Source organism: Orbicella faveolata, unplaced genomic scaffold (genome assembly GCF_042242905.1).
Source record: "Orbicella faveolata isolate gen_17 unplaced genomic scaffold, um_ofav_v1 contig_3, whole genome shotgun sequence".
NCBI lineage: Eukaryota > Metazoa > Cnidaria > Anthozoa > Scleractinia > Merulinidae > Orbicella > Orbicella faveolata.
This window is the reverse complement of record NW_028301558.1, coordinates 21,212,501-21,233,875: the sequence shown is the minus strand read 5'-3', so window position 1 is coordinate 21,233,875 and position 21,375 is coordinate 21,212,501. Positions and strand designations below refer to the sequence as shown.

Here is a 21,375-nt window from a genome sequence, read left to right as displayed (position 1 = left end):
CCGCGGAACTTGTCAATCCACCACCTCCAAAAGGAAATTGTGGAAAAAAAAAATCACTCGATCTAAAAGCAGATGTCCTGATTAAATTTTAGCCATAACGATAAATTTGAAAGAAAGATATTGAGACCTACTATAACTTTACAACATTTTAGACATGGCATGGCTGTGTAGCATAATGCAAACGTCGGCAAATTGGGCGTTTGTTAAAACCTTAACTGTGTCATCCAATATTCGATGTATTCCTCTCAATTTTCTTACACTTCCTAAATGGCGGGAAAACTCGCTATCGATTTGTTCCATCTATACGATTACCATGCTAAGTTTAATTTTCGGTAAATGCACAGATCAAAGACGGCCAGCAATTCACAAAAAATAAAACGCCATCGTTAATTTGTTCATGATTTCTCCCTTTGAGTAACTTTATTTTGGGTGTGAACGAAATTCGGCATACATTCAGTTTTAAACGCTGAAACCACTTGTTGCTATGCAAGGTTAATTCAAGAGATTCAGAATTATTTAAATTTAGCAAGAAACTTGTTTATGATCGATTAATTTGATAAGGGTTATCTTTTGTTGGGGGAAAAGAACGGCAGAGTCACTTCGGTCCATTATCAGGCTATTTACTTTTGCCCTTCATATAACATCATAACAGCACCTATTTTAATTTACCTGTCGTGACAAAAAGGAAAAGCTCTTTTACATGAGGCTTCCGTGTCAGCTAAAAGCTTCCTTTTCGAATAAAGTAACTCATGAATGAATATCGCAAAAAATATTGGCAATCCAAGTCTTCTTTTTTATTTTTTTATTTTTTTTTTTTTCAAAATTGCACTCAAACAGATTTAAAGCATGCATCAGATGGCGTGGCAAAGGAAGAAATTATCATTACAGCAATAAAGTTTCTCGAAAACATGACACAACATAACACTTTGAATATGATTTTCATCGACGGCGTGCTTACCAAGCGCAGATTCAATATTGGACTCGCTATCTGAGATCGGGAAAGCCTTTTGAAAGGGACAATTAAGCTGATGTTGAATGGGCCACGGACAAACAAGACAGCTGACAAGAGAAAATACAACTGTTATCACCTACTCTGTGGGCGATAGGTCATAAGTTACGTGATCTACTAGAACGGAGTTCTCCAAGCAAACAGTTTGCTTGGAGATTTTACTAACACGGCAGGTGGTTAATTTTTTTTCCGCTATAGGGGTAGCAATTTTGTCAATGCCATTTGGTAGGACAGGAATGGAAAACTTCTCTCTCAAACTTGATAAACCAACAAATATGTATGTGGAGTTTTACGAGTAAAAAGTTCAATTCTCGCACCGTTTTTAGCTTTTATCGTTTTATATTTAATTATGATCGCATTGTGTTAGCAGGAGCATTTCGTTTTCTAAATAATAAAGATTAAGATATGGCTGCTCAAAAATAAGTTTGATTCAAGGGTCGTCGAATGAATGAAAAAGTTTCTGAACCAACTTGAGCGAAGTCAAAGACTTTTAATAAGTCGGCGGTCTTAATTCTAGTTTTGAAATAATATCCTACTCTAAGTATTGGCCATCGCTTTCTTACTCCATTGGTCGACGTCTGTGAATTTCAGCGCTTGAGATGTATAAAGGCTGGTTTTGGGGGACAGAGGATAGCTCTAGTTTATGGGTAACGTTTCACTCTTTGATCACAGTTTCGTAGAAAATCATTATTGATAAAGCAAGAAACTACATATGGACATTCAGATTAACACACTGTGTCTTGACGCTATCCATTGAGTAGCAAACTGTACGCTGAAGACAAAGACTAGACTAAATTGTATTTAACAAATAAAGAAGCCTCGACTGTGCTCTGTTCTGTTGTAAAGCACGCAGGAAGCGGTAGAGCACGAAAGAAGTGTAGGGGAAAACACGAGACGTAGTCGAGTGTTTTTCCCTACTTCTTGAGTGCTCTACCGCTTCCTAAGTGCTTTACAACAGAACAGAGCACAGTCGAGGCTTCTTTATTTGTTTTATGATAAAGAATCCGATAATTTCCCCACGAATTTGGCTGAATTTTCAAACCAAACTTTATTTTCCAAACGAGGAAAAGTGGCGTCAGCCGTGAACTGTTCTCTGATAAAGCACGCTAAAATAAGCCAATCACAGTCCTTGTTAGAATTGTTCAAATAATTTGATTGGCTAACAAAGTGACAGCTGTCAGTCACAAACTGGCCTTCAGCTAAGCTTTCAGTTTCGAGTAGTTTGAGCGGCTTTCGAGAGAAGAACGATGCCTTCGAAGTTCGCTTTTAAGTTAAATTTTAAATACGGATCTAAAGGCAGGTGAAGGTTTATAGTCCAGAGGAATCCGGCCGTATTGTGGCCCATGAAAACGTGCACTTTTCCAGTGGAAATTACGAAACGTGGAGCTCAAAGCCCGCGGATGAAAATGCAAAATGCCGAGTTGAATTTGAACGGAGCTGCAGTTATTTACGGCTTGTAGCCGCATGCAGCAAGATTGCCCGAACTAACGTAAAAGTTAGAAAGACTAAACGGCCCCCACTGGTTCTACTCCGAGCACAGAAGAGAATATCAGGGCAAGCTTTGCACTGACTACTCGTCGGTTCACTTCGCTGAGATGACCGGAGAACGAGCATTACTACACTACATGTAAGTGTTGTTTGAGCAATTGAGCATTTTTACAAAAATAAAGCTTCTCATCGTAAACAGAGACAGTTCAGTTGTTGTTTTCTGTCGTTGTTTTACTTCTTATGTATAATTTCTGCCTTCGTAACAAATATAATGTCTTTTATCGAAGCACTTTTTAGGTTCAGAATTTGTTTATTTCGCTACGTGTTTTGTCGGCGGGAATCTAGCAAAACTTCTTATTTTAGTACAGTTTTAACACTACTGTTGCTAACAATGGTCTCTGTGAGCCATATTTACTACAGACAAATAGCTCGTTTCCATTGCGTTTGTCTGAATCACGGGGGATGTTTAATTTGGGTCAAATTTGTCAAAATTCCGAAGCAAAAATTTGAAAGCTAACTTACCGTCATCAACCCGTGCTCTGTTCTCTGATAAAGCACGCTCTTTCAGCCAATCAGAGCGCGCGTTATATGGAAACTTTATTATAATTTTGTTTACATCACAGCAACGAATCCTTTTTGCCAATCTCAAACCATTGAATGAAATATAATTAAAAGTACCTGCATGTAAAACAAAAGATCGAAAATTATGACATAATTAGGGTAATTAGTGCTATTATTTAAACCGATCAGGGTGGTTTTAATTTCCGCCCATTATGAGGTCCGGGACTTAAGTTAAAACTCACGCACATGTAATATTAAGTTAATAGCAGGTGATGCTAACCATGCTAAGAAAAGGAGCGCTACCGGCATAAAAAATTCAGTTCAGCAGAACCTTTGTTAACAGGACAATCTTTTATCTCCAGGTTGCTTTTCCTTTTCTTTCAGCTCTTTAATAATCTTATTACTTTTCTTTGGCAGTCGCCGTAAGCGGGGAAAACTGTAAGATTATCTGATAAATACATTAATATTTAGAAAAAAAATTGATTGCAATAATGTGCTAGGCTAAACCACAAGAAAATGGAACTTAAGTTGATAGACAACTTTATGACAACGAACGCTTAATGTGAAACCAAAAGGCAATAGGAAGGAGGCTGACCAATCCATGCAAGTGTCAATATTCTTACCCTAACAGGCAACGAAGATAAGCATCAACTTCACTTCTCTCAAGAGTTCAGCTGTATTCTCTTAAGTATCTAACCTGGTTACAACAGCTGGAGACTGACTAGAAAACTTTCGGGTTGCTTCGGTCTCCAAACTCAAATAATACATTTTTTTCTGTCCTGCTATTTATATATATATCTGTGTAAAACTGTAAATGTACGAGTGAATAAAGTTGTTGTTGCAACATGCCACCAAAGGCTCGAAGAAAGTAGCTTGGGTCGTGAGAATCAGACTTATCAGCATTGTGGTCGCGTAAAAATAGGGGCGGGAACAAAATATCATTGTAGAAGGAGGGTGTCGGGACAGGAGGGATACCCGCATTTCAAGCCATTAATAATAATAATAATAATAATAATAATAATAATAACAATAATAATAATTTTTTAAATAATAATTATAATAATAATAATTTTATTGGGCTCATTAAAATTCTTTACCGAAACTTTACTTGATAATTATTTACAGCACAAAACTATTTACAATAACAATTGTATCAAAATCGTTTAAAAAAGAAAGCAAAATGTAGTTTATAGAAAGGAATCATCATCATCATCATCATCATTAGTCTCCTTTCTTAGCTTAAATAGTTTTACCCCTTTTTTGGTTCGCGCCTTCATCCTTAGTTATTTTTGTTATTATCTCACTTTGTTATACAGTTCATTGCATATTTTCATTTTATTTCTCACTGTACAACTGACGATGAATGATGTCTCATCCGAAACATGTATTTTCTTCTTTAAAAAATGAACTTCAAAAACATCGTGTGGTTCATCAAAGCAATAATAATAATAATTAAAATGCTTAAACAGGGAGCCCACCATAAGGTGCTCTTCAGTGGGGCCGTACATAAATAAATATTAAAAATTAACTCGGGCGTTTTAAAAGCAAACACCTTGAACTTCTATCTATTGAAAGGAAACAGTTTCCAGCTGAGGCCTTTTTATGAAAGTTTTGACTTTAAGGTGTCTCGATATCTGTTAGATTTCGGAAAAAGTAATAAAAATCAAAAACTACCCGAGAATTATAATGGGAGTGACCTGAAGGAAAAGTATCCTTCTTGAGATCGCAAAAAAAAAAAACCCAAAACTTTCATGTCTTCAAAACATAGCTTCAAGACGCATTTTGGTATTACAGTCAACTCTCTCTTAACGGACACCTCTATAAGAGGGACACCTCTATAAGACGGACACCTGGTGCTGGTCCCGGCTGTTTCTCAGTCATTTTACTATAACCAAATTCTCTATTAGACGGACACCTCCATAAGACGGACAACGGAAACTTTGAAATCGTCAACGGACACTTGTGAGGTGCTGAATGTGACCGCAAATTACGATTTAGGGAAGAAAAATTCTTAAATTACCAAGTACGTGACTCTTTTTAACATCAGACCTTTAATTGACAGCTCTCTTCACTGTTTGGACTCTATTTAACACGTTAACTATTGATTGTAATATGACGAGAGATTCAATTTTATAACTATGTTTTGTTCCAGTTTGTGGGTTTCGTTCAAGTAAATAACTTAAAACAAACTTTAAACAGACGCGTATTCACTGTGCACAGGTTCAGCATTATTATCTTAAAATTCCTGGGGTCATGTTACGTCGACTCTCTACAAGCCCGACACCTCTCTAAGACGGACAGCTGAGGCCGGTCCCGATGGTGTCCGTCTTAGAGAGAGTTGACTGTATTTGAAGCAATGTCATCAAAATAGTGTTCAACTGTAGGTCTATTTATTATTATGATGCAAAAAGTATAATTTAAAATGTTGTTGCGATTTACTCGAGATTTTAAACACATAAATTTGTTATTCTTGTGTATTCTACTTTCACTGGTTTGGCCGTTTTTCATATCGATCACTGGTTCGCGCAAAATTCTTTTTTTACCGATTTTCAATTTTTTTTGTTTATCGTTTCCATGGGAATGTCGATTGCCTTAAAAAATACATCATACAAAATGTCAATCGATTTCAAATTAATGGTGTAATTTTGATATCGATCCAATTAGGGGAAGACTGTTAAAAAGCTGATTGAAAATGCTTGGTATGGAGCAGAAAAACTTGTACCGAGACACCTCAACATGTTATTGTTTTCACGAAAAATTCAGACGATCTTTAGGTTTCCCGTGAAATTATATATAGCATGATACGGTACCATCGACTGTGCCAACGACCCTGGAGCCAGTTTCACGAAGGTACCGAAAAGTTTCGCACCCGGAAAGCCGAACCAAAATCTCAAATCTTGTGATCACAGAGCTGCTTTATTCGCACATTCTTAAGAAGAAGAAAGGTTCAATTCATACACGTTTCAGGTGTATACACCTCCTTGTTTTTAGATACAGATTAACTAAAAATGGCTTTGCGGGCCCAAAACGTTTCCGTTAGAAAAGGCAGGTTAGAAACCAACGGTTGGTTTCTAACCTGTCTTTTTTAAACTCTTTTAATAACAGGTTCCCTGGATCTTTGAGCCAAAAAAAAAAGATTGTATAAGACGGCAAAAAGCCAATTATTTGTTTTAGTCTATCGTTATAAGCCTTTCAGTAAGACCAAGGCTGTCAAAAAAGTGATGTTAGTTTCTTCGTGGTTAACATTTTCAGCTTTAAAAGCCCGACGGTACTTTCGAACCCCAAGCTAAACGAGGTAAGGTAAAAACATATCAACACGACCAGATAATCCGGGCTCATCTGTTAACAAATTATATATTTTTTATTTCCTCTACAGGGACAGCAGAAGGGGAGGGGCTGGTAGGGCCATAACCCTTCAACTTTTTTGCTTAGGTTGATTTTTTAGGGCTCCAGAACGCACGAGAAATCGCGGAACAGTGGCTCCTAATGCTTGTTCATTTTGGCCAGATTTTTCAGCCCTATCACTTGAAAATGGTCTCTGCGGTTCCTGTTCTACTCATGTAAGGAGGTTGATAGTCAGAAATAGGTGGCAGGCTACAGTTTGTGATTTAATCGACTGACGTTTTCTAAACACAATGATTTAATGGCAAGGGAGTTACAGTAATCCCCCACATAGGCCTTATTTCCAAAATAATCTCACAGAATCTTTTTTAAATATGCTAACCAGTCATGCCTTGGATACTGTTACGAAGCACGTTGCAACAAATAGTTTGAACGGTTACAAAATTAGTAACGATCACGAACGCGATTCCACTATAATAAAGTTAGCGCGTTCAGTTTCCCAAGTCACGTGGTATTAAACATAGTCCTCTTATTGGAAGTCGGCTTGACCCGGAAAACAAATTATGGTCACATTCAGTGATATGTTTTGAAGACCAGTTGATTGGTACTTTTCTGATGGGGGTTATTTCCTACATTAGTTAGAATTGATCACCTGCTGCTGGTCGGAAATGAGCTCGCATACCTCCCCTCTCTTCTCTAGAAGGAACGAGGACTGGACTAGAGAGAGCGGCAGTAATGGTATATTGTTATATATATGGCTTCTGTTTGTATTAGTGCCATTGGCCTGATATCATTTACTATTTATTAACCCCGAACTTATTAACCTCGAACTTATTAACCTCGAACTTATTAACCTCTAACGTTCGTTGGAAAAAAGGGAATACCATCAAAACTATTGTAGTTAAGGCTGATAACTGGTATCCACCGATAAGAAATACGGTTAATAAATCTCATTCACAAAAAAAGATTTCATTGTTCAGATAAAAGTTTAAAAAAATGTTTGACTTCTTTACTTTCCTCGTAAAATAATAGTTACTTTTTGTGAGAGAGCACGAAAATTTGGGCTGGTCGGACGACGCTAAATGGACAATAACGAGGGGATAGCCATATTCCATTTATATAACCTTAAGTTCATTACTCGTTTTACTGTCAAATATGTCTTTGTACAGCAGACGGTCAGGACTCTTCAACACTGGCAGCAGTAAAATCAGTTTTTACAAGAACTTAAACGAGAAAATATAAGAAATAGGAAAATCAGGGCGAAGTCATCTCACAGCATTTTATTAATTTATTCTATGTATTCTAGAATTGTAACTTTTAATTGTTATTTATGTATTAATTTTAATAATTATTGCAAGGCGCTGTTGGACATTTTCGTAGAAACGGCGCGGTATAAATTTTTTACCATTGTTATTATGATAACTAAAGATACAATTTAACGTCGCTAGCCTTAATAGCTTGGGTGGTTTGTTTTCCCATTACACACCACGAGATATTCTCTGAAGAATTGTTCTTTTATCCGTTTAAAAATTTTAAAAATGCTACTATTTAAAGATTTGAAAGCGAGAGAATTTTTCTTTATCCATCTAAAAATTATTCATCAGTAGACTTGCAACTATTTGAACATTTGACAGCGAGAGTTCTGAAGATCAAGTATCATCACATGATCTGAAATGGGGCAACAAACCGGCTAAGCTAAAAAGGTCTATTGAACCGACTTAATACCTTACCTTATCTGTTTAGTATTTTCTTTGTTGCGGCCGGCAAAATATTTTCGAGGAAATTGATGTAGTTTTAAAGGTGCAACCGTCTATACAAGATAGCTGATACAATTACATATTTTCCTCTCACAATGGATGACATATAATGCTGAGCGACTGTTCTTCTTAAGTTATTTACAATATATAAAGGTTAAGAATATTGTACGCTTACATTATCAGGCATCCTTCAGAACATAGTATTTAACCCTCAAAGTTCCTTTCCTTAGCAGTAAAACTGATGCTTTAAATATCATCAGTCACAATTATAAATTATAAAACTATCGTCAGCTAGAGTTTCAAAAATGTTTCTTTCGTGTCACACTTGTACACTTATGACCCAGAATTCCCCGTTTCGTTGTCATGGATTAAAACATTAGATGTCCCTCTTGTTCCGCTTGTTCCGCGTTGCATTGTTCTACTCTGCGCCACGTGACGAACGCTGGTTTTTCGAGGCTGCGTACAATAAAACAAGAAATAAAATTGCATGACTTATGATAGGTTTGGAGAGAAACTGAGCCGAGTTGCGGCCGTCCGCCATGATTGTAAAACTGCTTTTCAATCACAATGAAATTTAATTTGTTGTAACAAAATCAGTTCAAATATAAATACAGAGGATACTATGAAAAATCTGCAGTAATTTCGGTACTACACCTCGGTCGATGTTTAGGTTGGATGAGCATTTTACTCTTAAGCTTCATTTGTTATTTATTTTAAGGATGAACATAAGCTTGCTCGTCTGACATTCAAACTCACTTACACGTAAAATATTCAAATATTTACCTTAACAGTTCTTTTACCAACATGATTTGAGTTAAAGGACTCTGTCTGCACGAGCCAACAAGAGATGAAAAGAATACAGAACACGACAGGCATAAAACTTCCAACCGCCATAGTTCATCAAAACGTGAAACAAATTGCTACAAGAACACCGTTAATGTTCTTTCTATCTTGCGAAGCGGTAAACTGAAATCAGTGATTTGCCAACCTTTCGTTAGGCTTTAGACGATATTTGGCAAGTTGTAGCGTTCTCATTGGCCAATAGCCACGCTTTATTTGCGATACGCAAGAGAGAGTTTCCACGTTGTGAAGACGAGAAAAGCTGTGGAAACACGAGCCCACAGTTCGTGTTGCCACAGCTGTTTGCGAATTTTTCAATTCTTGCATGTTTCCATAAAACTACTAATCACGCACTCGCGGGCAGTAAATTTGTCTGCGAAAATTTGTTTCGGATCTGTAAAGAGCTGTTCTTTGACCGTCTTAAACATCTTCACTGCGATATTTTTTTTCTTTTTTTTTTTTTTGTTTTCTTTTTCAGAGAAATTGCTTTGGCAATTCGTACATGTGGATTTTGCATTAACTAAGACAATTAAAGTTTATTTCGATATTAGCCCTTGGGAATTAAACCGTTCGCAGAAGGATGCGCGATTCTAGATCTGCAGCTGTTTCGACTAGACACATTACCACAGCACTCTGTTAAGAAAAATCTCATAAAGAGAAGCTAGGTTCATTAGTCGGAATAAAAGTTGCTTTATAACGTCTTGATTTAGCAATTTTTAAAATTGTACAGCTAATCTTCATTCGCTGTAGCTTGTTTAAAGTTCATTTTCCTGAAACGTGAGCAAGCCTGCATACAAATCAATTATATTCAGATCGCGAAAGGTTTAGCAGCCCAATCAACTTCATCGTCAAACTATATACCGGTAAGCTTTGGTTAGGAAAAATAGAATTTCCATTTGGTTAGATAAGCGATGGATACAATTTTCGATCCAACCGAGACTTAAGCGTTGCGACGTCTTCGAGCCGGAAGTCGTTCGTTCAATCTCATGTTAGTTTTTCCGCTATTTCTGAAGGTTGTGGGCGTACGTAGTGTAGTTCCGCTAAGAAAATAAATTTAATACTACCGATGCTATTGAATTTTTTTCGGTGTGCTGTAAAACCTTTTTCGCACGGTTCAGTGAGAAACTAAAAACGCCCTCTTTTTCAAGAGACGGTCACTTCGTGATAACATTCGAAACACTTCCATTTCAGCATCATGACTATTAAAATTCTTCATGTTTGTTTTTAGTATATTGGAAACTTCGTTATCGCACTCCCTGGTATTGGACCGCTCAGGTGCTCGCGTCCCAATTCAGTGAAAAAATAAGGCGCCTGCTGAGATCCAATCAGATAGAAGTATTTTTTTATAGAACGATATGATTAAACATGGAGCCTACTCAGTCCACTTAGAATTAATAAACTCAGCACACCGCCAGACTTGATCGGCTTAGCTGAAATTTGTATAGTACCGTATTTTCTGGATTAAACGCCGGGTGTCGCACGTAGATTCGTAAATAAAACCCTTAAGGTATTTATATTCGAGCTATAGTAAGCTTTAGGTATAATTATAAGATATTTTAAAGCTCTAAAAATAATGAATAAAAATTCTAATAAACTACAAGCTTTAATAAACTGCAAAAGTCAATAAACGCCTGATCCGCGAGTCAAGTTTAAAATAAACGCCGGGGGCGTTTAATCGAGAAAATACGGTACGTATGCTCACAGCCAATTACTGAAAAAGAATGGCAGCATATATTTGGACAGCTGTCTCGCCTAAGTTAGAACTTGTCAGTTTGGCATAGTTAAAGGTCCACGTAGTGCGTCTATACAAATTTACGTTGCATTAATTCAGACATTTTTCAAGGCCTGATAATTATTCGATGGGGAGAGGAGTTGAGGGGCGCGACCAAAAAGATTTGAAGCTACCGGGGCCCTGGTCGCAAATTCTGTGCATGTGTCGTTTGTGTTGGTCTAAGTACCAGACTATCCTTAAGAGAACGCACCTCTTGCCTCATTCGCAAAGTAATCCGATTTAATGGCAGTTGAAGTCAACACTGTATGATAGACGCTTTAAGGGCGTTTACTCGAGCTTCGTATCTCAATATAAAATCGTGCTCTACAATTATTGAACAGAAGAAACAGAAAAAAATAAAAGAATCAGGATATTTAACATAAGAGTTGAGCTTAGATATTTACTATTTAAGTTGCTTCGTTGAGTATCCGCTTTATCCAATTGCATGCCATTTGCCTCAACTTCAAAGTTCTGTTCACGAAGATTTTTGATTTTTCAACATCTGAGATGTTCATGAAAACTAGCATGAACTTTGCTACTTTGGGTAGCTTTCAAACTATAGAACTCGGGGACCAATCCGTTCCGACAACCCTCGACATCTTTGTATGTGAGATAAGCGTATAAGGCATGATTCTCTCCAAAGCTTTCTCACAAAACACATCATTCGCGTTGTTCACGAAGAGCGAAGCAATCTCCTCATCAGTTTCCGTGCTTTCGGCTAGGAACGTCTGGCACTATGAAAACCTGTCCCCCCCCCCCCCCCCCCCCCTACACACACACACACACACACACACACACACACACACCTCGCCCCTCCCCCCTCCCTAATTTAGCGACCAAGAAAAAGAAACGGCTTGCGTTTTCTGACTCGGACTATTAGTACAGCCTCTGATTATATTAGTATATCAGAAATCGACATTCTGACAGAGCGAATATTGAGTCACACAATTATCCACAGCGAATGATTACGTGTCACAGAGGACCTATTTACTAACACTTTAACTGATATGCCTCAATAATTCCCTCGTCACTTGGCTTTCCGGAGAATATTCTGCTCGTGAGAGGAAATATATATGGGGAAAGTTGTTTTCTTTCACACTCCTACCCTTCTCCTCGCGTTCAGGATAGCGACTCGCGCGAAGAAGCAAAACACCGACAATGTAAGCCACTGAGGTACTTTGAGTAAAATACATGTTGTATGCTCTAATTTGTATGGATGACATAAACTTAGAGGGCGACTGAAACAGACGACTTTATGGCATAAGTAATGCTTGTTGTTATCTCAGGTCCCTATGATCTTCCTCACTAAAATATGACATTCTAAATAGAATATGTAATTAACTTGGCTTGAATCTATTCCAAAACAAGAAAAAAAACTCTTTCAGAATATTTTGAATGTGATTTTATTGTGCTATATTACAATATTTTGACGATATTTTTATAACTATATATAAAGTTCTAGAGTTTATAGTGGTTTGATCGCAATAATCGAACTCTTCTGGCTACTAAAACAAAATAAACACAAACTATCTTTGTAACTTCAATAGAAAACGATGCGGCGGCGAGATGAAATCAATCCGTTTCATGATCATTGATGAAAATACTCCAGGTTCCCCTTCTCTGGTTTCTCATTGGTTATTTCTTCATCACGTGACTTCTGCTGAGAATCAAGACAGTGCTGAAGCGCCAATTGGCAGGCATCTCTAGAAATTCCGTGAGGCTGCTAATTATGAAACAAAATAACAATTACTCATAAAACAGTTGCGTGGTAAAAGATCTTTATACACTCTAAACAAACTAGTAAATAAAATGCTTTAAAATTCCGTGAACGAGCTCTGTGTTTTTTTACGCGAGCCTTCACCAGGTAGAAAGGCAATGAGCACATAAGTTCGCAATCTTAAAATTCATTTCAGTAGTGGGAATGCTTTCTCTTACCTGGTATATCCTTGTTGACACTAAAAAGAAAACACTTCTCAAGCGATGAACTAATTAAAGATTTTTGAAAATGTTGGTTAGCGTCTTATAAGAAATCTTACCTCTGTGGGTAAGCCATGCCTAACATTGAGTGAGGTTAATGGAACTGATGAAACTTACATCAATCATTATAATTTAGCGAAGAGAACACCAATAAACAAAATTCCGCATGGTATATTTAACATTTAAACTCGCTAATGTGGGTAAGAGGTCAATACAAAATATTTACCTTGACAGTTCTTTTACCACCAACTCTATTACCAAAAAATGCCTCCGATGACACGAGAAGCGAAGCCAGGAAAAGAATGCATAACAGGCCGGAGATGCCAAATCTTCTAGTCGTCATAGTAATTGAAAAACTTAGAAACTCTAGTGATTGGGTCCTCCTTTCAACTTGGCGAGCAGTGAATGAGTGATTCGCAAATCTTCTATTCGTCTTTATATATCTTCGAGTCACAAAGCATCGAAGAAGTCGCTTTGATCTCACGCGAGGATTTTCCGCCCCCCGAGGCTTAAGGTGGGCATATGTTAGAAGCTTACACGACCGATTGACAAGGTGAAATGGCAAACAACAAAGAAGAACAATACCAATCTATTTTGTTTGAGTTTGGCCTCAGGGCAATTCGACATTATTCTGACCTAGAACCGCTTCAAAGCTGTTTTTCAAAAGAAAATTGACACTAACGATGTGTAACTGCCATTTACAATATCAAAAGGTAATTCATAATTTATGTGGCTCACTATGCTCGTTTTAAATTGGTTCGTATTTTTTCTTTTAAAATAGCGACCACTTGTTGCTTTACAATCTTAAATCAAAAGTTTGAGAACGCTCAACTGCAGGCTAGACTGTTACCTTATGTTAATTTGCAGCAATTATTACGTGGCTCATCGCCTCATTATCAAGGCTGTTGATTTCTGCTGTCGTTTATGTGAGATAAATAGTGTTCCAACGTTTATTCCAAAACCAAGAGAAAGCTCTTTCAAATTTTTCGTGCAAGCTAAAACGCTTTCTTTTTCGAATAATGTACTCTTCAGTTAATAAATATCCCAATATATCGGAAATTACAGGAAGAGGTAAAATCGAAATGATTTCAAAAGGAACTCGCATACAAACATGCAATTGCCGTTCAGTTGTAAGACATGAAAAGGTGGAAGGGATAATAATCGCAAAATATTATTCTGTAGGTGTAGGTTTACTTGAGTTGCGTGGGTTTTACGTGAACGCATGATGTTGTTAGAAAATGGTGAGAGTGCGAACAACACAGATGATCAATATTACGCCTGTCTGTAAAATTTAACTTTCAATTCATCTCCGGTGCTCGTTATGGGAAACCTTTTGAAATGGAAAATGGAAACTGATGTTAATCGAATCGCTAATGGCCCATATTTTAACTCGTTAGGGTTTTCGTGTTGGGGATTTGTCCGCCAATGAAAAAATTCAAACGCCTGTTTTAGTAATAAAATAAGCTAACGAACTGCTGTTAAAAAGGGGCGCTAAAATTTGGATTTCTTTTTATTTACTTGCTCGATGAAGGCAATTAACGCAATTCAAACCCATCGGCTTTGCCCACTGATTGTAAAAGAAAATCTTTTCCCTTTTTCTATGCTTTCACCGCATTAAATGCGTGGTACAGTCCAACGCTCAGTGCCACACAAAGGGGCAAATGCGGCTTTCTTTGTAAACGGCTCGCGAGTTTTGTCATAATAGTAGTAATTCATTTCCATTTTTTGTTTGCGCTAATTGCGAAAGGCGGAAGAAAATTATCTTATGCATCACACAATTAAAGTTAAGATGACTTTGTCAAAAAAAAAATGAGTTGGTTAAATACGTGGATTCCGAACATTATTTATCACACGCTGTGTCCCAAACTTACCATCATTAAACATTTGATGCTCTTTAAGCTTTATTTTCAGTAATTAGCATCAACTTGTAGTAATTTGAAGAAGTGCAATTAACTCATTTGAGCATCTCCTTTTTCGCCTATTTTCCTGTCTTAGATGTTGACTAAATAACTCCTACAAGCTGAGAGAGCTCAAAAAGTACAGTTTTTTGTCCAGGATACAAAGTTTTTATATCTTTATAGTTTCTCGGTATCTTGTGAGCAACTGCGAAGCCGATCAATTTCAAAAACCTCGTGTACTTTGAGAGCTAGCCCAAAAAGTACTGAGGTTCATTTTCGGCTTTTGTATTCTAAGAATCTTTTGACTTCTTAAAAAAAGAAAATGTTTCGTTATTGTTGAAAGCTTTAGTTGTTGTTGTTTGCTTGTTTCTTAATCGGTGAAAGTTTAGGGGAAAATGCTTCGAACGCATCTCTTTAAACCATTGATAGTTCATCAAGTTTAAACAAAGGAAAACATGACCGCGACGGTGTTTAGATATCTGATCTTAATTAACATAATTTTTTTATGATATATTCCTCCGTTTACTCCTTCGTTTTAGCTTCGGAAGAGAAGATATATCAAACACTCAAAACAATGTTTGACTACTTGTTCAAAACTACCCGTTACGCGTCCTATTTTGAACTATCTTCTCCGTTTTTGGAAATGTGGTCAAACACGGTCTTAACGTTTGATATCATTGTCAACAACCCACTTTGAGAACAATAGGCTCAACATATGCACTGTATTTTATACTATACATTTGTGATGGAAACCTTTCTGTTATTTTCCTCATCTAAGTAAAGTTGTTCGAAAATCCCTGGCAGTTATTACTGTGGTTGCTTCATATTGGTTCACAGTTCAGTTTTAACTGACAACTTTGTAGTCACACATCCCCTGTTTATTTCAGTCATGACCAGCAGGTTCCTTTTCAGTAATTCATTCTATTGAACTCGAAATTATCAGGTTGAAAACGAGTGTATCGGAAATTACATTGATCCCGCCCCCAGATAGCAGAGTTAGCAGACTTTACATTTACACGCTCTAAAATACTACATAAATACGGAATAAAATTTCTGTTCATCGTGTCACGGGCTATATAGCTAGCCTCAAAGGAAACATAAAACCAGCAAACAACTCATTATGTTGTCATGATGACAGCTTTACAAAGATCACTTGTCTAAAAATTTATGCTCGTAGTTAATGCCAAAAAAACACGTTTCAAAACATATGTTAAACCAATCTCCGCCTGTACTTCAATACTCCTCATTAGGAAATTATATGTATTAAGAGAAAGAACATTTAAATATAGCGATGAAAGAACTTCAAATTAAAATTCAACAATTAAAACATAAAGTCGAGAAAGTACCGCCTGTTTCTGTTTTTTGCTGTTTTTTTCATGACTATTGTTAACAATCAGGCGATGTTCTGACCTCGCCAAATAATGCCTTTGTGTAGTGGCGGTTTTCAGGTTCATCACTAAAAGGTAAAATTTCTCGGCCAGACATGACTGAAAAAAAAAATTGCTTAAATAACGAAAAAGCGGTTGCAAACGATTCGTCTTTCGTCGCTCACCTGCTGCTTCCTGTAACGTCAAGGAATATAATCCTGACCTGTAGGTTGTTAAAGCTAAACAGCTTGTTGTCTTTGATTCGGTTGCATTTTTTGACTGGGAAGTTAGCTAGATACATTTAGAACCTTGATTAACTAGATTAAAGAAGTTTTTAGAGGTATGTAGAGGTCAGTGACGATTTCTCCGTTTTTTTTTTTTTTTTTTCGATAAAGGACATTAGAAATTTAAAGCTAGCTGCATGGATTGCTGTTTCCCTTACGAAAAATTGTTTTCCAAAAGGAACGCGGAAAGTTGTACCAAGCAGTATTGAGCATCTCTGATACATAATCTCGGAGGTCATGTATACTTAACAAATAGATTCCATGTTGCCGTGCGTCTGTTCAGTAATAGAACAGATCACGTCAAAATGTAGTAAGAACAAAATTTCCGCCATTTTTTCCGTCATCTATGCATCTGTCCTCTAATAGATCATAGGAGACAACCAATCAAAATGTGAGGATAACTTGAATTTTTATATAAAATATTTTTATAAATAAATTTATATAAATATATAATTAAGAAGGAATCGTAGATGAGAGATTAGTAAGGTAGAAGGCGCGTGCGTGTATTATGATAAATCGCAGAAGAATAATGATGGATAAATACTTGTGAAAATGGAAAGAGTTTTTACTTCTTTTTTTTTTTCTGGTTAGCAAATTAAGGAAGCAGTACTAGTTTTAAGCATAGACGGAATCAAGCTCTAAAGTTTGCTGCGGCACTGCGAGAGAAGAGTGACCTAGACCCGGCTCTACTCGATCCCTAGCCTACTAACCGAAGGCCTGAAGGGGCTACTCGATTCTGTCTCTGTATGGCGATGCAATGATAAAATTGTGTGGCTTCACAATCTAGACTGTTTTCGATATTGTAACATAAAAATTATGCTAAGATTGGAAATGGACGCGGGCGGGTCTAACTTTACAACCCTTTCGTAATTTTATGTTGTGATTCTCAGCGCAGTTGTAGCAACGCTTAATGAATGAGAATACTCTTACTAAACACCTATAAAATAAATAACAGCGGAACCGCCTTTAATTATTTTAAATTATAATATCAACACAGAGTAATGGGAGTGAATGAATTTATCAACAAGGGTCACTTTTTGTGACGTGCAATCAGATTTTCTCTACTTGCATGTTCCATAAGAATGAGCCAAGAACGAAACTTGTATGTTGACGCCATTGTAAAAGGCTAGTTGCTTCTCTCCCACTCTTACACAGAGCTGCGAATGAAGGGAATATTCTACAGATAAAATAACCCGGGTGGGGGAGGAATCTCCAATCTTAATTAAGCGTTATATTCATCGAAGGCAGCGCTTTGCAGAATTGGTAAACACAAAGAAGGCTCACTACACTGGTCGAAAAACATTCCAAAGTGCTTTATAACTGAACCAACCAAAGCTCCACTTGTCTTAAGATATATTAGCACTTGAAACTTGCTGTTCTTTAGCAGACAACAATATTTTATACCTTTCACTGGCACTCGTAAATTCAATGCCTTAAACTGCAGGTGAATACATCATATAAAACTGAGAGGTGAAAATACAAGTTGAAGGTTTAGACTAGAAAGAACAATTCTTTTCATTGACTCTCTATCAGTTTGGGACAACTGTATCCAGTAAAAATAGTGGACTCGAAAATGACAAATGTAATATCCAGGCCGTACTGAATTAATACAACAAGCGAAGGTATATGAGCTACATTTATCATCGAAACTGATAGTGGTGTATTGATTCAGGGAATACATCTGTAAAACCGTTAATCTTCTTTTTTCGCGTTGATGGCTTGATACACTCAGGTTAAAACGGAAGCTGAGTATAATCAATATCAATACAGCGAGAGGAATGGTTAATTGAAAGAAGAATATTTTTTTAGTTAAGTTATTTATTCACGCGCAAATGATGACTAAATTCGCCATTTGACATTAACCAATAATTCTATATCATTTCTGGATTTTTCAGTCATTAAATACAACAGGCATTTCAAAGCGACATCAAAATAACCTCCGGAAGAATCTTGGCGTTAAATACTGTCAAAATTTCTGTTGGATGTTTCAATTATGACCGCCAAGATTACTTTCCTCTGATGATAGTACCTTTAAAGTTCAGTCGAATTAGCCATGCAGAATAAGAGTTTCTGGCTACGCAGCCGGCTAAGAAACGCTAACGAGAAAGAAAAGACGCCTCAAAACAATTTTCGGCCCATTGAATTAAACGACATTTTAGAGCGCTGGCCAAGCTTTAGTTTTAACAAATGCTTGGCAGAAATACGGTAATATTGTCAAGGCAGCAAGTAATCAGAATAAGGCATTGTTTTCTCAATTTCTGGCGTCCTCTGCGACTGAATTCACCGAGCGTTTGTGACTTTGAAAGAACTGAATAGTTCAATAGATTCCTGGATAGATAGCCTTTATTTTAAAACGATGAGAATTAAAGCTAAGAAGCTTGTGCGGTCGTTTGCCGTTTGTGGGGTCGATACGGTTCGCTTAAATGTTTTAACGCAGATACTCCACATCCGCCACGCTGCGTTCTAACAAAAGCGACCTGATTTGGCAGCATATTTCCAAAATAGCATAAACTGATACTTGTGCCTTTCGTTTCGTCTCTCTCGCTATTTTAACTGCTATCAAAGAAATAAATAAATAAAAAATACTCTTGGGCAAACAAAATAAACTCCCCCAGAAAAATCATTGGTTACAATTTACATATCGTCACTTCTTCATTCAATAGCCCGAATGATTCATACAATCATATAGAAAGTTCGTTGAATCGCTTTAATCTGGGCGGTTTCTGCCTCGACAATTAAAATAGTCTAGTTTGTTCAATTAATTGTGAGTTTATAATAATAAGTTTCTTCTGGGTTTGCTACTGTGTTTGTTGTAAAGTCCTAGACGGTGAGCTTCGATGTTCTATAAAAATAATTTGTTGCATTTCTCTTAGCTTAGTTTAAAATTGGTTACAGTCGGCAAGATCAGTCAAATTTGAAGTTCGTCTTCCAAGTTTTAATTATGTTGTAGGCTTTTATTACGATACGATAAGGTCGTCGAGACTAAAATTACTCCTGTAAGAATCGAGTTCTTGCAAGATTATATGTTTTTAATGCAGTTTTTTCAAGATCAAGTCCACATAGCCCAAGAAAAGTTGAAGATTGCTTGAAACAAAAGCAGTAGTTTTTATCCCACAACAACCACACAAGCACTTGGTGTCTTTTCAAGGCAGTTAACAAAAACATTGGCAAGACTGACTTGATCAGGGCTAACTAACTGAAAGTATCTTTGAAAAAAATGAGACGTTTCATTAAGATTGCAATGTGTCCTCAGAACATTTCGCTTTTAATTTCTCTATTTCTCATGCATGTTAACTGTGAAGATCTTTCAGCTTCGTTCAGGTGGCTTGATAAAATGGCGTAACGGCCATCATAAAAGTTTTAATGACAAACATTCAAGAGTCCTTTAGTTAATAATATTATCGACTCTTCCATTTCTATTGTAGCACCATACGATAGTTCCTTGGGATATTATACGTTTTCTTTTATTTATTTTTTTTTATTATTTTCCACAGAAAAGGAGATAAAAAGTTCTTCAAAAGATAACGACTTGGAATGTTCAAAAAGATTCAACTAACTGAAAGTGAAAAGTTTGGAAACCTTGTATTTAAGACCTCTGAGAAGTAACAGCATGCGTTGAATAGATCTCTGGTTTAATGTAGCTGTATTATTGGTTCTTTTCACAATAATAGATCAAAATGAGTTACCACTCCAAAATAACTCTTGTCTTTTCAATGTGGATTGTCATTAAACATCTGCTCTGGAAAATCAACGCTTTTACCAATTGGTCTTGTGTGAAGGACAAACGTGGGCGCGCGTAATTAGTGAAAGGGGAAAAGACTGCCTTCAAATTACAGCATTTGTCTTATCTTCTTATTCATAAACGAAAGACACGAAGCTATACAAATAACGCGAAAGGCCTAACAGTTCATCGCCAAACAGAGGGACGTGTGTAGAGGGACGGACGGTGAGCGTAGAAAAACCACAAGTATACCACAGACAGACAAAGCACACAAGCCATGGGCTTAAAGTTTCTAGCTCTCGTTGTTGTTGTGCATTGTATCTTGAGCTTCTCAGAGGCTTTCACTTCAAATCAAATTGGGAAGAGATCTAAAATATTTAAGGTAGAGTGTTCGCCATTTGTTTTATGTGGAACTAGCTGTTATTTCGTCTGTATCATGGCTGCGCTATCTTATCTCGACCGTAATAACTTTGATAAAATTGTATCAACAAAATATATGCAAAATATCCTATATGTACCTCCAATATATAATATATACCTCAAATTTAAGATTTATCAACTTCGAGTCAGAGAGCGTATCTAGCCACAATATACTGGTAACCTTTCTGATTAAAACAAGATCTTTTATCATTTTGAAGGTTTACGAAAGGTTATTATCGATCTATTTTCCCTATTCCATTAAAGACAGAGTTTCTGTTTTAAAGCCGTTCACAATTTTAGCCAGTCCAACGATAGCTAAGTGAAGTTAAAGCGGAAGTGCCCGACAAGTAGACTGGAACATAGGACCGCTACTGATTTGATCTCCGGCCTCTGTCATAATCAACAACACTAAAGAATTGCCATCTTTGTTTGTGCTGGAGGTTCAGTTGATGAAATAAGTAGTATTTTTTCTTCTCAAAGCAAGGCTGTCGTACCAAAGTGAGATTTTAATTTCTGGCACTTACAGTGCAGTCTCTTTGTCACCTTAGCATTGCATCGGTTACCTAGCAACCTTCTGAGAGAAACGCTGGTTCAGAATATGTCCAGGTATCACACGGTTTGCGCATCGCGGAAAGCTTAGCCTAATTATTTACAATTTTGGGTAATCAGTGTTTTAACCAGCCTTTTGTCCTTTATGGTTTGTTATTATCTCTTTGGTGTTTTTCTATTTTATCAAACTCTATGTACTATTGAAAAGTTTTCTTCAATTTAAAGGTAATTTTGTGCGTGGCCAAAATAACTCAAAATACCGTGACTGAGCTCCTTTAAGGGAGCTTGAAAGACCCCGAGAAGAGAGCTTTGAAAGTTCTAACAACATTTTCAAACAAATCAGTTTGCCTTTTAAATCTAGCGACGAGGCTAAAGTTCTCCAAAATATGAC

General features: G+C 36.8%; 3 long non-coding RNA genes across 4 annotated transcripts in view; 1 reads left to right on the top strand and 2 right to left on the bottom strand.

Annotated features, from left to right (window-relative positions):
• Window positions 1-7,665: 7,665 nt before the first annotated feature.
• LOC149106843 (uncharacterized) lies at window positions 7,666-9,185 on the bottom strand. The gene is made up of 2 exons (XR_016210040.1): window positions 8,941-9,185; window positions 7,666-8,613 (listed from the first exon to the last, which is right to left on the bottom strand). It is a non-coding gene; the product is annotated as an uncharacterized LOC149106843 (long non-coding RNA).
• A 2,970-nt stretch (window positions 9,186-12,155) lies between these two features.
• On the bottom strand, window positions 12,156-13,236 carry LOC110054887 (uncharacterized). 2 transcript variants are annotated; one of them, XR_016210039.1, is made up of 2 exons: window positions 12,972-13,236; window positions 12,156-12,488 (listed from the first exon to the last, which is right to left on the bottom strand). It is a non-coding gene; the product is annotated as an uncharacterized LOC110054887 (long non-coding RNA). The 2 variants fall into 2 exon arrangements; XR_002297260.2 differs by having other exon boundaries at window positions 12,156-12,491; window positions 12,972-13,213.
• Window positions 13,237-19,724: 6,488 nt separating this feature from the next.
• Window positions 19,725-21,375, top strand: part of LOC149106842 (uncharacterized) — a 2,525-nt gene continuing 874 nt past the window's right edge. Inside the window, exon 1 of the long non-coding RNA XR_016209949.1 lies at window positions 19,725-20,397. This is a non-coding gene — a long non-coding RNA (uncharacterized LOC149106842). The remainder of the gene's footprint in view (window positions 20,398-21,375) is intronic.